The following is a 16,954-nucleotide window of genomic DNA, read 5'->3' on the forward strand; positions in this document are numbered from 1 at the left end:
CTACCTCTGGCCATTGGCTTATCTGAAACCTTCCCTGTTTGTTTTTGGATTCTGCAGATCAGACTGGTGCTGTCTCTCTCTGGTGTCTGGAGAGTTCTTCAGGAAGCTGAGCACTCTCAGCGTGTGCTGAGGACTAGCTGTACAGGCAGGTCTCTTGGCCGAGATCGTGGTATCCGGGGCTCTCTGCTCTCTGGTTTGGCCCTGCTTCTTTGATGTGTTCCGCCAGTTCTGTGCTGCTGTCACTGCCAGGTTCTGAGGTCTTGCTGCAGCTGGAGATTTCAGAGTGGTCACTTCAGCAGGGATGGGGTAACCAGGCTCTCTGTTCTCTGGTTTGGCCCTGGTTAGTCTTAAACTGGAGGGCTGTGGTGCCCTGCCAGTTCAGTGCTGCTCTGCTGCCATGTCCTGCTGTAACTGGAGACTGGCTTGCTAGTCCCAATGCTTTCTGGGAAGTCCTGGGATCTCTTCGTTGTGCTCTCCAAGCTTGGGAGGCCCAGTGCCTGGTGTGTCCAGGTTGTATGACGTTTCTGTCTGGTTTTGGTGAGTATATAGCGTATTCTCTGTCACTGTGGGATTGGGCGGGCCGTACCGTCAGTGATGGCGATCCTGCGGAGCTAGTATGGTGTCTAGCAGATTCGCGCCCTGGGAGGATGGTGCAGCCGCTGCGCGAATCTGGGACTCCCGGGCACGCACTGCTGGCTTTTGTCTGCCGCTAAAGTGCTTGAGGCTCCGTCTCAGCGGCTGTATACCCCAGGCAGTTAGGTCTACACTGAGAAAGATGAGTCCACTGTGCCGCTGTGCGGAGGAGGAAGGAGGTCTGGGGGAAGGGAGTGCAGCAAGAACAAAGGATCGTTTCTCTCCTTCCCCAAGCAAGTCTCCGGGTGACCGGAGGCCAAAGTTTTCACCTCCTGCGATGTTCTCTGGTGTTCAGAAAGCCTCGCTGTGGTTTTCCTGGGTTGGGGGTCCTTCCATTCTCCAACTCAGAAGATCAGGTATCCCACCGCTCAGAAACTGTGTGTGCTAGTCGCCATCTTGGCTCCGCCTCAAATTTTGTCATTGTTTTCCATTAGGATTTTAATTATAATTAATTTAGCCTTTTGATTCCCACCTCCTTGTATAATCAATAATTCAATCCACAGTAAATTTCTGTAAGAAATCACACAGGCAAGAATATGTTGATAGATTTTAACTACAATTAAAATTTTCACTTATGTTCAGAAAATAACTTAAAGTTAAGTTGTAAATGTATTAAATATGGAGACCTTTATTTAAAAGTTTAAGCCTCTTATGAAGGAAAAAAAATGTTTTCTAAAATTACCCCAAGAAATATTTTTAGTAAATTAAAATCTCTTTATTAAAAAGTACAATAAGCCTAAAATATCTTCAAAGATTAATTATAGTGACTATCTGAATTTATGACTCTCATAATGCTAAAGCTTTGGGACTGTGGTTTTCACCATTCGTCAGAGGTCACTGTCTGCGCAATATTGCCAGGTGTACTTTCTTTCACCGCTCTCAGCCCCATGCCTCCTACTGATGAAACTGACCCAGAAAAGAACAGAATGATGCTTATGGGCTATGCTCTGAGGCTAGGCTCATATGAAGTGAGCAATACAATGAACCCAGTGGAAGTCTTCTGAGAGAACCCAACAGGTTATCAGAGCATGACAAGTTCCTCTTGTTGTGATCAAGTGGATTTTGTCTTCTGGCCTAGCTTAGGAGTAATTTAGTAGGGAGGGAATAGGAAGGTCTTGTTGCTCTGATCGAATTTGCTTATAGCTGGTGACGAAAGTGTTGATTGCAAGATTTCCATCAAGCAACAATTTAAATTTCTGTTATGATTCATAGATGTGTCTGAGTTTCCACTGCTTGGTGTTTACACAGCTCTGCTCTACATTTATTTTCTTTCATTTCAGAGATGGTGCCCTATGATTCCCTGAACCAAGAGACAGCCAACAAAGTTGATGCTGTTGTTGTAGCACCAGAGTAAGAGAATCAATGTTTATTTCTGTGGTCCTTGCCCTTCCAGCATGAGCTTTGTTTATAGTCACACAGTCCTCAGTGGTAGCTGGATTACTGCCAGGAAGTTTAGGGTTATGTTTTTCTTAGCATTATAATATTAATATGTCCTCAACAAGGTCCATTTTGCCATAATCTCTGCCATGATAAACACATATACAATGCAGAGGAGTATCTTTGCCAACAAAGCAGTGGTAACACTGAGATCATAAAGCCTGCCCAGGCAATGTGCCTGCAATGTGTAGCCATCACACCAGAGGGAGTTTGGGCTTCATTTGATATGATAACAAAAACAGTGTATGTTACAATTACTCTTGGATCCAGTAATATTAGAAAGAACACTGAGAAAATTCAAACAGTTCAAGGACCTTTCCAATTACAGCTCTTAGTATTTTATGACTTGCCAACTGAAAATTAAATATATGCTTATTACTATATGCAGTAGACCTACTGGATGTCATCTATACATCTTAAACTCATCACGGGGTTGGAGAAAGGCAGATTTTTGCCTTTTCTTTTTCTTCTTTTCTTTTCTCAAGACAGGGTTTCTCTGTGTAGCCTTGGCAGTCTTAGACTTGCTTTGTAGACTATGTTGGCCTCGAACTCACAGAGATCCACCTGTATCTGCCTCTCTGAGTGTTGGTATTAAAGGCCTGTACCACTGTGCCTGGCTGAAAAAGAAAATACCTTTTGCCTGCCAATTTTATGGTACAGATATAAATGTGCAAGATTGTAGATTTGTGCTGAAACACTATGATGCATTTTGACTGACAGTAGAACAGAGTCAAGAAGCAAAGAAGAACAGGTTCAGTTCTGTTTTGTTCACAGCTGCCTCTTTAAATAAAAAAAAAACTACTTAGGTTTGAGAAATTTCTAAATAGTAATGACATTTTGCCACTCTTATTATAATTAAGCATCCTTATTACATGATAATTTAAATAGTTTTAATAGAGCACAGTAAGTAATATCCACTTTAAGATGATTTTTATTCTTTACTTTGAAATACAATCATATTTTGTTGTTGCTTGGTTTATATGCTATTTAAACACTTAGCCATGGCTTAAAATTTAAAAATTCACAAATATGTCTGAATACTATTGTTTATTATAGAACTGGGAATAATTGAAGAATTCAATGGCTACCTTAGTTCCTAAACGTGACAGTTAGAAAATGAGACAGCTCAATTGATGTGTGATTCTATAATAGAACACACAGTGAGATGTGGGTGAGCAGGAGAGAGAAAAATATGGTAGTATTTTGTCTTAGGATTCAGAGTATTTTAGTAATACATATTGATACAACATATATTCGGCAAATAAACTTGATTTTAATTCAAATCTCCCTGTTTATAATATGAAATTCTACAATTCTGTGGAATTTGACCAAAGGAAATATCTAATTAAGAGTGACTACCAATACTTTGTTCTCAGATTTTCTGAGTTTAAAACTTTGAATCATCTAATCAATGATCATGAATTGCTTTTGAGTCACAAATTCTACTGAGGGCCCAGTGAGGTTTACAGAGCTTACAAGGAGACTCCTCCTATGTGAGTCATAGAACCAATATCTCAAACTCTTTAAACCATAATCTACTTCTTTTAAAATAGAAATTATTAGTAAGCCCAGGTTTAATTGATGGGATTAAATATTCAATGTAGGGCATATACATACATGCATATATACATACATATATATACATATACGTGCAAATTTGAGAGATAATTTGATTTATAAGATTAATAATATCTTCTATGTTGTTTTTTCTTTCTTTCTTTTCTTTTTTCTTTCTTTCTTTCTTTTTTTTTTTCTTGATTTACCTTTAAAGCTACAGGCTTGCTTCTCAGTATCCATTCACAGCTGCCCTGGAAAACTGTGTTTCAGTGATCAAGTTCTTTCTCCAGGAAAAGATTCTTGCAAAATACGGAGCAGATCCTACTCTGTATTTCAGGAGACAGTTCTGGGGCGCCTCGACAGCAGTGTTGACTCAACTGGTATGTTTTATGTGTCATATGTTTTTGAAACTTGTTTAGTACTAACACTAAAGAAATGTTTTAGTTATTGTATCTGAATGGTGTTTATACTGTAATACATAAAATGTAAAATAACCAAATAAGTATGGTCTTTTTGCATAAATTTAGCTTTAGTTGTGGCTTTAATTAACTAAGTAATGTTAAATAAGGATTTTGTAATCCTACTCTTTCTCTCTCTCTTGTGTGTGTGTTTACTGGGCATTGAATCCAATGCTGTGTGCTTGCTAAACAAATGATCTACCAAGGAACTATGTACTTACCTTCTTTTAAACTGTTCTCAAGTTGGTCTCTCATTAAGCATCCTTGACTGAAATTGAACTTACTCTGTGACCCATGTTACTGGCATCTCCAAACTGTGTGGTCTCCACTTTAACTGAACTTAAAACTCAGTGAGAAAACATATCCTATTCTCTTGTCAGGAGCTCTGATCTTGCCTTATGTTGCTATGACTCAACCTACTTCCATGGCCCCTTTAGTCTCTGGGCTTCAATTTCCACTGAGGCTTCACATTCATCAATACCCTCTCCAGGCCTCTCATGGTACTGCTAAGCCTTGGCTGCTCCCCACAATCCCTGCATTCCTACAATTATCAGTATCACATGGAAAACAATGTGAACAATGTATTACCAGATTCAACTGCAGGCCAACAACCTTGGCACCATCTGGACCACAACGTCTATGTACTGACAATGAACTTCCCAGAAGATGTCGACTCAGTGATTCCAGTCACACAGTGATTCTTCATCTCACACACCCAGCATTAACTGTCCTGGTAAACAGAAAGTTTCACTTTAGTGGTTCTTATTTCAACATATCACATAAATGTCCCTGATAGAGTCTAGGTAAATATTGCTTCTTGGTTTGATCCTCATGGTTTGATCAGTTTGCTTTGTTATGCCATCCAGGGCCACTGACACAGAAGCTCTTCTGCCCAGAAGGGAATAAGTCAATCACGAGTTAAGGAAAAATACTCTCTGGTTTTACCACAGGCCAGTCTTACAGAGGCATTTTCCAAAAAGCTCTCTCTTCTCAGATAACTCTAGTTTGTGCTTAGTAACAAAAACCAATCAGGGCATCCATCAAGTACAATTTGTGCTGCTCATATGTTCTTGGATGTCTGGGCTTTGCTGGAGAGTGGACCAGCCATCAGAAGCCATATCCTTAAAGAAAACAGACTCCTCCATTCCCAACACTCATCTATTAATAGATCTTTAAGAGGGGTTAAACCTTGTGAAATTAAACTTAATGATGTTTAAGGACTGACACATATTATTTGTTAAGTGTGTTTAACAGTCTTCATAGACACTCAATCTCAGCATGAGTGTACTTCAGTTCATTTTCACAGGAAGTGCCTAAGCACATTTATACTGGCATTACTTATTACACAGGAAAATACATCATCTTTTTGTTTTTACTTTTTTTTTTAGTTTTTTATTTTTATCACTACAAATGAGTTTTTGCGTGCATGTGTCTGTGCCCCATGTGCATGCAATGCTTCCAGAGGACAGAAGATGGCACGTGACTCCACAGAAACTGAAGCTATGGACAGTTTTGTGTTACCAAGTATGTACTGGGACTCAAACTTGAGTCCTCTGCAAAAGCAGCAAGTGCTTGCAAGTGCTGAGCCATCTCTCCAGAGTGGGCAACATGTCTGTTATTAACAGAAAATTATAATGCGTATTACTGAAAAAAATTAAAAGAATATGATTTTTGTTCTTCTAAAATTTATTAATATCTTTTGTAAATTAATTTTTCAGATTGTATTTTTTTGTCATTTATAATTTTAATGCTTGACCAAATATACTGAGCTCCATTGGAGCTGAACCACTGGGACACCGCATAGATGATTTTTCTCTTCAAGTGCTCTTTTTTCCCTTCTTTCTTTTTCTCTTCATTGAAAAAATAAAAAGATGGTAGCACACACATTTAACCCCAGCACGTAGGAGGCAAAGTCAGGAACATAAAAAAATTTCTGTTTTAGAAATTTGAAAGAGTCATCTCTTAAGGTATATTATACTCTTGAACATATGCATATCTACATAGGTTCTGGACGGTTCAATTTCTAAAATTCTGAAGATATTCAAGGGTAGGTATGTGGGCTTATTTCTGGTCCGCATAGTACTTAACACTCCAAATTTGCAGAACAAAGAGAAAAATATTAAAAGCAGCAAGGGGAAAAGGCCATGTAACATATAAAAGTTGACCTATCAGAATCACACCACACTTCTCAAAAAGAAAATATGAAAGCCAGAAGGGCCTGGGCAGATGTTGTAGAGTCTCTAAGACACCACAGATGCCAACCCAGACTATTTTACCCAGTAAAGCTTTCATTAGACATAGATGGAGAAAACAAATTATTCAATGACAAAACTAAGCTTAAACAATGTCAACACAGTAACCCGGCCCTACAGAAGATACTAGAAGGAAAACTCCAACCCAACAACATCAACTACATCCAAAAAACACTTCATAACAAAAAATTAAAGGAAAACAAAAGTAAGACATCAACTCCACAATAAACGGAAATAACCTTCATTGGTCACTATTCTCTATCAACATCAATGGACTCAACTCTCCAATAAAAAGACACAGACTAATAGAATGGTTGCAGAAACAGAATCCAATATTCTGCTGCATCCAAGAAACACACCTCTGCAACAAAGATAAACACTACCTCAGAGTAAAGGGCTGGAAAAATGTTTTTCAAGCAAATGGACCCAGAAAACACGCTGGGGTAGCTATCCTAATATCTAATAAAATAGACTTTGAACCAAAATTAATAAGAAAAGATGAGGACGGGCATTATGTTCTAATCAAAGGAAAAATCCACCAAGAGGGCATCACAATTCTGAACATCTATGCCCCAAATACAAAAACACCTACATTCATAAATAAAACATTATTAAAGCTTAAATCACACATCGATCACAACACCTTAATAGTGGGTGTAATTCTATATGTAATTCTTCTATATGTAATTCTGCCTCTATATGTTACTTGACCCCTTTCCCTTGATGCTTTTAATATTTTTCTTAGTTGTGTACATTTAGTTTTGATTATTATGGCCAGGAGGATTTTCTTCTCTTGTCAAATATATTTAGTGTTCTGTGAGCTTCTTGTATGTTTCTAGGCATCTCTTTCTATAGGTTGGTGGAGTTTTCTCTTATAATTTTACTGAAAATATTTTCTGGGCCTTGGAGTTGAGCCTTCTTCTATTCCTATTTTTCCTGGGTTTGGTCTTTTCATAATGTCCCAGATTTCTTGATTATTTTGTGTCAGAACTTTTTAGATTTAATGTTTTCTTTTACTGATATATCTATTTCTTCAATCATATCTTCTATGCCTGAGATTCTCTCTTTGAGCTCTTCTATTCTGTTGGTGATGCTTTCATCTATAGTTTTGTTCTCTTCCCTAGATTTTCAATCTCCAGGATTTCTACATTTTGTGTTTTCTTTATTGTTTGTATTACCATGTTCAGATCTTGAATGGTTTTATTAATTTACTTCACCTGGTTGATTGTACTTTTCTCTTTAAAGGCCTCTATCATCTTCATAAGGTTGGATTTAAGGTCAGAATGGGGAGTCATGTTGTTGAATGTCACATCATGTTTTTGTATCCTGAATTAAACAATTTCAGTTTTGTTCACATAACAAGGGTAGAATTACAAGTTATCATATCTTATCTTTCTGGACTTTTACAATCTAGTTTGAGTCATTTTTCAAGGAATAATATCCTCAACTAATCGTTTTCTTTTAGTTAGTTTATATACTGGATGCAAATGCATGCTGATGCATTTTCATTTTCCAGGTGGCACCACCTATTCTAGGAGGTGTCTTCATGTACCTCAGTACCAGGACTTGATTTCCTTCTGAGAGTTTGTGTGGCAATAGGATGAATACATTTAACCACACTGTCTATATTAATTACATGACATACTTGCCAAGTAACTGCTACATCATTCCAAATACTGCTTTTATGATTGCAATAATAACACCTTCATTTTTAAAGTACACACAGCTCAAAAAGTATTAGTTGACTCATCCTTGAATTCAATGCCTGCAGAATACAGAAGTGGGCACTGAATCCCTGGGTTGGAGTTACAGAGAGTTGTGAGAGGCCATGCGGGTACTGGGAATGAAAGCCAGGTTCTCTAGAAAAACAACCAAAGCTCTTGACTGAGCCATCTCTCCCACTTTAATAAAGCATTTATTTTTAAGACATCATATGACAAATTGTCTTTAAGTTAAGGCAGGAATTAAATATTGGTGCATTGGAATTAAGGGATATTGCTCTATGAATTAAGAAGTCCTAGCCAGAGCAATAAGACAACTAAAGGAGATCAAGGGGATACAAATCAGAAAGGAAGAGGTCAAAGTGTCACTATTTGCAGATGATATGATAGTATACATGAGCGACCCCAAAAATTCAACCAGAGAACTCCTTCAGCTGATAAACACCTTCATCAAAGTGGCAGGATACAAAATCAACTAAAAAAAAAAAAATCAGAAGCCCTCCTATATACCAAAGACAAAAAGGCTGAGAAAGAAATTAGGAAAACAACACCCTTCACAATAGCCACTAATAACATAAAGTACCTTGGGGTGACTCTAACCAAGCAAGTGAAAGACCTGTTTGAGAAAAACTTCAAGTCTCTGAAGAAAGAAATCGAAGAAGATATCAGAAGATGGAAAGATCTCCCGTGCTCATGGATTGGTAGGATTAACATTGTGAAAATAGCCATATTGCCAAAAGCAATCTACAGATTCAATGCAATTCCCATCAAAATACCAACTCAATTCTTTACAGACCTTGAAAAAAAGATTCTCAGCTTCATATGGAGAAACAAAAAACCCAGAATCTCCAAAACGATCCTGTACGACAACAGATCATCTGGAGGTATCTCCATTCCTGATCTCAAGCTGTACTACAGGGCAACAGTAATAAAAACTGCATGGTATTGGCATAGAAACAGAAAGGAGGATCAATGGAACCGCATAGAAGACCCAGAAATAAATCCACACACCTATGAATACTCGATATTCGACAAAGAAGCCAAATCCATTCAATGGAAAAAAGACAGCATCTTCAACAAATGGTGCTGGACCAACTGGATGTCTACATGCAGAAAAATGAAAATAGATCCATATTTATCACCCTGCACAGAACTAAAGTCAAAGTGGTTCAAGGACCTCAACATAAAACCAGATACCCTAAATCAATTGGAAAAAAAAAGTGGGGAACAGCCTAGAACTCATTGGCACAGGAGACAACTTCCTGAACAGAACACCAACAGCACAGGCTCTAAGAGCAACAATCAATAAATGGGACCTCATGAAACTGAAAAGTTTCTATAAAGCAAAGGATACCGTCATCAAAACAAAATGACTGCCTACAGATTGGGAAAGAATCTTCACTAACCCTTTATCTGACAGAGGACTAATATCCAGTATATACAAAGAACTAAAGAAGCTGAAAAGCAGCAAACCAAGTAATCCAATTAAAAAATGGGAAACGGAGCTAAACAGAGAATTCTCGACAGAGGAATATCGAATGGCAGAAAAACACTTAAAGAAATGCTCATCCTCATTAGCCATCAGGGAAATGCAAATCAAAACGACCCTGAGATATCACCTTACACACATCAGAATGGCCAAGATGAAAAACTCAAGCGATAACACATGCTGGAGAGGTTGTGGAGAAAGGGGAACCCTCCTCCACTGCTGGTGGGAATGTAAACTGGTACAACCACTCTGGAAAGCTATCTGGCGCTTTCTAAGACAATAAGGAATAGTGCTTCCTCAAGACCCAGCTATACCACTGCTAGGTATATACCCAAAGTTCGTTCAAGTACACAAAAGGGATACTTGCTCAACCATGTTTATAGCAGCTTTATTTGTAATAGCCAGAACCTGGAAACAACCCAGATGTCCATCAACGGAGGAATGGGTACAGAAATTCTGGTATTTTTACACAATGGAATACTATTCAGCAATCAAAAAGGAGGAAATCATGAAATTTGCAGGCAAATGGTGGGATCTAGAAAAGATCATTCTGAGTGAAATATCCCAGAAGGAGAAAGACAAACATGGGATATACTCACTTATATAGACCTATAAGATATGATAAACATAATGAAATCTATACACCTAAAAAAGATAATCAATTGAGCGGACATGGGGTAAGATGATCAATCCTCGTTTAGAAAGACAGATGGGATGTGCATTGAATGTATGACAGGAGTATACTGAGCGCATCTGAAAGACTCTAACTAGCAGTGTTTTCAAAGCAAAGACTCATGACCAAACCTTTGGCAGAGTACAGGGAATCATAAGAAAGAAGGGGAGTTAGTCTGATGGGGAAAGGATAGGAGCTCCACAAGGACCAAATATATCTGGGCACAGGGTCTTTTCTGAGACTGACATTCAACCAAGGACCATGTATGGATATAATCTAGAACCTCCACTCAGATGTAGCCTGTGGTAGCTCAGTAACCAATTGGTTTCCCAAAGTGAGGGGAACAAGGACTATTTCTAACAGGAACTCAATGACTGGCTCTTTGGTCTCCCCACCCCCGAAGGGAGGAGCAGTCCTGTTAGGCCACAGAGGAGGACTTTGCAGCCAGTCCTGAAGATACCGGATAAAACAGGATCAGATGAATGGGGAGGAGGTTCACCCCATCAGTGGACTTGGAAAAAGGCACAGTGGAGATGAGGGAGGGAGGGAGGGACTGGGAGGGAATGAGGGATCGGGACACAGCTGGGATACAGAGTTAATAAAATGTAACTGATAAAAAAATAATAATAAAAGAAAAAAATAAATTCAATGCAAGATTCAAAGATACTTACTAGCCTGACACTTACCAGTGTTGTTTAAGTGTTTCTGAACTCTGTACTGATTGACTCGTTGCCTTATATTGTTAAAAAGTTATGAAATAAATAATCTGGAATATACAAATTAAAAAAAAAGAAAAAAGAAAGTGATTCTTTCACTTGGGTGTTTACATGCACAAACATACAGGTGTACATCTAGGAATAAAACTAAAAACAAACCAGGTACCTGTAATAATTGTTACCAACTGATAATCCTGTGGTTGTGGCAGATATAGAATAATTATCGACTAGACCAGAAAAGAAACACATCACGTCACATAATAGTCAAAACATTAAACCTACAGAACAAAGAAAAGATATTAAAAGCAGCAAGGGAAAAAGGCCAAGTAACATATGAAGGTAGACCTATCAGAATGACACCGTACTTCTCATCAGAAATTATGAAAGCCAGAAGGGCCTGGGCAAGTATCATGGAGACTCTAAGAGATCACAAATGTCAACCCAGACTACTATACCCTGCAAAGCTTTCAATCAACATAGATGAAGAAAAAAAAATATTCCATGAGAAAACTAAATTTACACAATATCTACACAGCAAACCAACCCTACAGAAGATACTAGAAGGAAAACTCCAATCCAACGAAAACAACTTCACCCAAGAAAACCGGGCATACAGATAATATTCCCAACAAAAATGAAAGGAAAACAAGCAATGAAACAGGGTAAGATCACCGACTCCATTACAAAAGGAACTAACATGCATTGGTCACTACTATCTATCAATATCAATGGACTCAACTCACCAATAAAGAGACACAGGCTAACCGAATGGTTGCAGAAACAGGATCCAACATTTTTTTGCATCTAAGAAACACACCTATGCAACAAAGATAAACACTACCTCAGAGTAAAGGGCTGGAAAAATGTTTTTCAAGCAAATGGTTCCAGAAAACGAGCTGGAGTAGCCATCCTAATATCTAATAAAATGGACTTTCATCCAAAGTTAAACAAAAAAGATAAGGACGGCCACTATATTCTCTTTAAAGGAAAAATGCACCAAGAGGACATCACAATCTTGAATATCTATGCCCCAAATACAAGAGCACCTACATTCATAAATGAAACATTATTAAGGCTTAAGTCATACATTGATCCTAATACCTTAATATTGGGAGACTTCAACACTCCACTCTCACCAAGGGACAGATCAACTAGACAGACACCAAATAGGGAAATAAAAGCACTCACAGAATCCCTAAATCAAATGGACTTAATAGACATCTACAGATCTTTTCACCCAAACTCAAAAGAGTACACTTTCTTTTCAGCACCACATGGAACCTTCTCCAAAATAGACCATATAGTGGGTCACAAAGCAAGCCTCAACAGATACAAAAGGATTGAAATAATCCCTTGTATACTATCTGACCACCATGGACTAAAGCTGGACATCAACAACAACAGAAACAACAAAAAGCCGACACGCACAGGGAAACTGAAAAACTTACTACTCAATGACAGCTGGGTTAAGGAAGAAATAAGGAAAGAAATTAAAGACTTCCTAGAATTCAATGAAAATGAAGGCACAACATACCAAAATTTATGGGACACATTGAAAGCAGTGCTCAGAGGAAAATTTATAGCACTAAGTGCCTGCAAGAAGAAATTCGTAACATCACATACAAACAACTTAATGGCCCAACTGAAAACCCTAGAAAAAAAGAAGCAGATACACCCAAGAGGAGCAGACGGCAGGAAATAATCAAACCCAGGGCTGAAATCAATCAATTAGAAACAAATAAAACTATCCAAAGAATCAATGAAACAAAAAGCTGGTTCTTTGAGAAAATTAACAAGATAGACAAACCTTTAGCCAAACTAACTAAAAAGTAGAAAGAATCTATCCAAATCAGCAAAATCAGAAACGAAAAGGGTGACATAACTACAGACACTGAGGAAATCCAAACAATCATTAGGTCATAGTACAAAAGCCTATATGCCACAAAATTTGAAAATCTAAATGAAATGGACAATTTTCTTCATAGATTCCATCTACCAATATTAAGTCAAGATCAGGTAGAAAGACTGAATAACCCTACATCCCCCAAGGAAATTGAAGCAGTTATTAACAGTCTCCCCTCCAAAAAAAAAAAGCCCTGGGCCAGATGGTTTTAGTGCAGAATTCTACCAGACCTTCAAAGAAGTACTAATAGCAATACTCCTCAAACTATTCCACAAAATAAAAACAGAAGGAGCATTACCAAACTCATTCTATGAAGCCACAGTCACCTTGATACCTGAACCACACAATGACCCAACAAAAAAAAGAGAACTTCAGACCTATCTCTATTATGAACATTGATGCAAAAATAGTCAATAAAATACTGACAAACCAAATCCAAGAACACATCAAAGATATCATCCACCATGACTAAGTAGGCTTCATCCCAGTCATGCAAGGGTGGCTCAATATACGGAAATCCATCAATGTAATCCACCCTATAAACAAACTGAAGGAGAAACTTTTGTTATCACTGCTCAGGTCTATGGTGTTAATAAATCCAGACAGTGACAAGTGTTCCTTTAATGTCCTCTTATGTAGAAAGGACCCTTAAGTGGATTTCCTATTCACCAAAGTTTCTGAGAAATTTGATATATGATATTCTGAAAGTATTTTGTGCTTTATGGAACCACTATTTGGGGATTTCTCATAACAAAAGAAGTTTTGTTTTAGGAAGAACTTAGAGGTAAAGTCAAATAGCCCCATATTTTTACACCTTTAGCACAAAGAGTATTGAAGAAGTTAACTGTGTGGCTCAGGCGAGGGCTAGAGAAAATTCAAGTCCAGACATTCTCTACCGTAACTCTTTCCTTTATGGTAACCTGTTAATTTCTTGGCATTTCTTTGTTTCTTTTGATATAAATTTTGTAGATATTGAAATACTACTGAGAAAGCCATTATTCCCTAATTGTTCTTAATGTGTGATAGTTTAATTTAATTTTTAAAAATTTTTGTGTCTATGTGCATCTCTCTGTGTGTGAGTATGTGTTTGTGTGTGTGTGTGTGTGTGTGTGTTGTAGTCCTTATCATTGTTTTGGCATGGATTTTTTTCAACTGAGCCATCTCTCCAGGCTCACATTTCACTTAGTTCATCAGTTTCTTCTATATCTTAATTAAATATCAAAAGCTTAAAGTTTAACCTTCCTCGTATTCATGTACCACTAGCAGGTGTTGATTTAATTGGGAACCATGACTGTTTATACTTGGAAAAGCTATTACTTGGCTTTACTGTCAGTTTTACTGTGTGCTACTTCTTACTTCCCAAGACACTGCATTTTATTTGAAAAATTACTGTCTTAAAGCCATTGGGAAGGATTAAAGAGTCCAGAAAAGATTTTCTTAGGAAAAAATTCTTTCTTCATTTTCCTTATGAACTTGCAAGATTTTGTGCCTATTGTGTGTGTGCATTTTTGAGTTGGTCAGATCCTTTTTCTTGGGATGTGCTGCTAATGTTTCAGCTATTCCTCCTATTCAATATAAATTAACTTCTTTTATGAGGACATGTCCTTGACCTAAACAAATACTGAACTTTCTGGTAGAGGGCTGCAGGTACACTTGTGGATATGGCTCTGCTGTAGGAACACATGTGCTGTCTAAGTAAGGGCACTTTGACACCCACTGTAGGCTGTATGAAGTGAATAGGACTAGAAATTGAAAGGTAAGAATCTCCTTAGAGTTGCCAACTCTCGACACTTCCATTTCTGATGATGGTCTACTACTCTTCTACTCTTCTGATTTTCAGAAATTATTCTTTTTATTTTCTGTCATGCTAGAATACTTATAACCAAAGGTAAGACATATGATAGTATTGTTATTAACATGTAACAGCAAATGGTTGTGTCCATCTGAATGGGTTTTGACATGTTCTTTTATTATATCCATTGTTACTGCTCCTTTAGATCACTATGCATCAAAAAAATGTTGTAAGAAAGCAGGGCATCATGACACTTGCCTATATCTACATTACTTGGGAGCCTGATACAAAAAGACACTATGTTCTGAACAGACAAAAATAATTTGTGTCACCAAAGACTAAAAACAAACAAACAAACATTTCCTTTTTTTTTTTTTTTTTTTTTTGTAGACCAGACCAGGCTGAACTCGAACTCACAGAAATGCCTGTTGCTCCCTCCTGAATGCTGGGATTAAAGGCATGCAACCATGGCAGCTGGCTCTAAAAAATAATTTTTGAGATAGCCTTTCTGTCATCTTCAGTAGGACTCTTCAGATCGTGATCCTGCTTGGTTGCATGTGTAAATAAGCATGTATGAACAGGAGAGCATGAACCATTTTCTCACTGAAGATGTACTGATAGTTTTAGATTTCAAACAATGAATGAATGAATGAATGATATGCGAGTAACACTAAACACTATTTTGGTTTATAGATTTATTTACCTGAAGTTATTAAAATAAAATGAGTAAACTTTTGGTTTAAAAGCTATTGACTCATTGTCATTCATTATACATTTTATTTACAGCTATGGAATGATCCAGAATACAAAAACAAAAGTAAGGCACAAAACTTGACATACCCTGAACCACAGACAATTTGATACCTTAACACCATCTTATCAGGAGTATGAACATGGTCCCTTTATGTCAAGGAATGTAGCAATTAATTTGATGTGTATATATTTATCAGATAATAAATAATTGACCAAGATAATACTGAAAAATAATCATGTGCCTGAAGAATCAAGATATCTGTTCAAATTTATTAACTGGGGTGACTTCCATCCTAAGAAATATAAAAAGAACCATGTGTATACTGAACCAGTTCTTGGAAAACTAAGTGCTTCCCATCCAGGATTTCTGGATAGTAAAGTATTGCCTTTTACAGAGATTGCCCTCCACTTACATCCTCACATGTGAACATGACATCCTACGAGATGATGGACTCATTTATGTCACTCGACTCAGAAATGCTGGAGTTCCAGTCACTCATGACCACATAGAGGATGGAATCCATGGAGCCATGTTATTTGCCACATCACCACTTCATTTACAATTAGGTTTGAGAATAAGAGATAAGTATATCAGTTGGTTAGAAGAAAATCTTTAAATCAGTGGTACATGTAGCTAAGTAATCCCTCTCTCAGCAAAGTAATCTAAAGCTTATCCTCTAAAGCATTTTAATATTAAAGAGTTTAAATGTCACTGGCCAGCAGTGACACTTGAGAGGCTGAATTCCACTGTTCAGATGCCATTAACTCCAAATTTGCCATCAACTCCAAAAAGGCTGCCATATTTAAATAAGACTTTCACTTTGGATAAGCCTAGTTTTAAGTTAGAATAAATGTAGTTGGGTGTCATTTTGTTTTGACGACAGTGTCTTCTGCTTTACAGAAGCTTTTCAGTTTCATGAGGTCCCATATTGAGTGTTGATGTTAGAGCCTGTGTTGTTGGTGTTCTGTTGAGAAAGTTGTCTCCTGTGCCAATGAGTTCTAGGCTCTTCCCACTTTTTCTTCTATCCAATTTAGTGTGTCTGGTTTTATGTTGAGATCTTTGATCCACTTGGACATAGACAAATGGGATGGACATTGGAAATAGGAGAAAACAAGTAACAGGACAGGAGCCTACCACAGAGGGCCCCTGAAAGATTCTACTTAGCAGTATATCAAAGCAGATGCTGAGACTCATAATCAAAGCTTGGGCAGAATGCAGGGAATCATATGAAAGAAAGGGGAGTTAGTATGACCTGGAGAGTACAGAAGCACCACAAGGACCAAATATATCAGGGCACAGGGGTCTTTTCTTAGACTGTTTCTCCAACCAAGGACCATGAATGAATATAACCTAGAACCCTGCCCAGTTGTAGCCCATGGCAGCTCAGTATCCAAGTGGGTTCCCTAGTTAGGGGCTACAGCTGGGATACAAAATGAGTAAACTTTAGTAAACTTTTTTTAATATAAAAAATAAAAATAAAAAAAAGAAAAATACAGAATTGAACATAATCCTGTGTGGATGACAAGCTGTATCTCCTGGAGAATTAAAAAACCTAAACCCCAGGGCAGC

General features: G+C 37.6%; 1 pseudogene; it reads left to right on the forward strand.

The window, feature by feature from the left end:
* Positions 1-16,001, forward strand: part of LOC110563556 (arylacetamide deacetylase-like 2) — a 34,262-nt pseudogene extending 18,261 nt beyond the window's left edge.
* Positions 16,002-16,954: the final 953 nt, after the last annotated feature.

This window comes from Meriones unguiculatus, chromosome 2, assembly GCF_030254825.1.
Source record: "Meriones unguiculatus strain TT.TT164.6M chromosome 2, Bangor_MerUng_6.1, whole genome shotgun sequence".
In the NCBI taxonomy this organism is placed as follows: Eukaryota; Metazoa; Chordata; class Mammalia; order Rodentia; family Muridae; genus Meriones; species Meriones unguiculatus.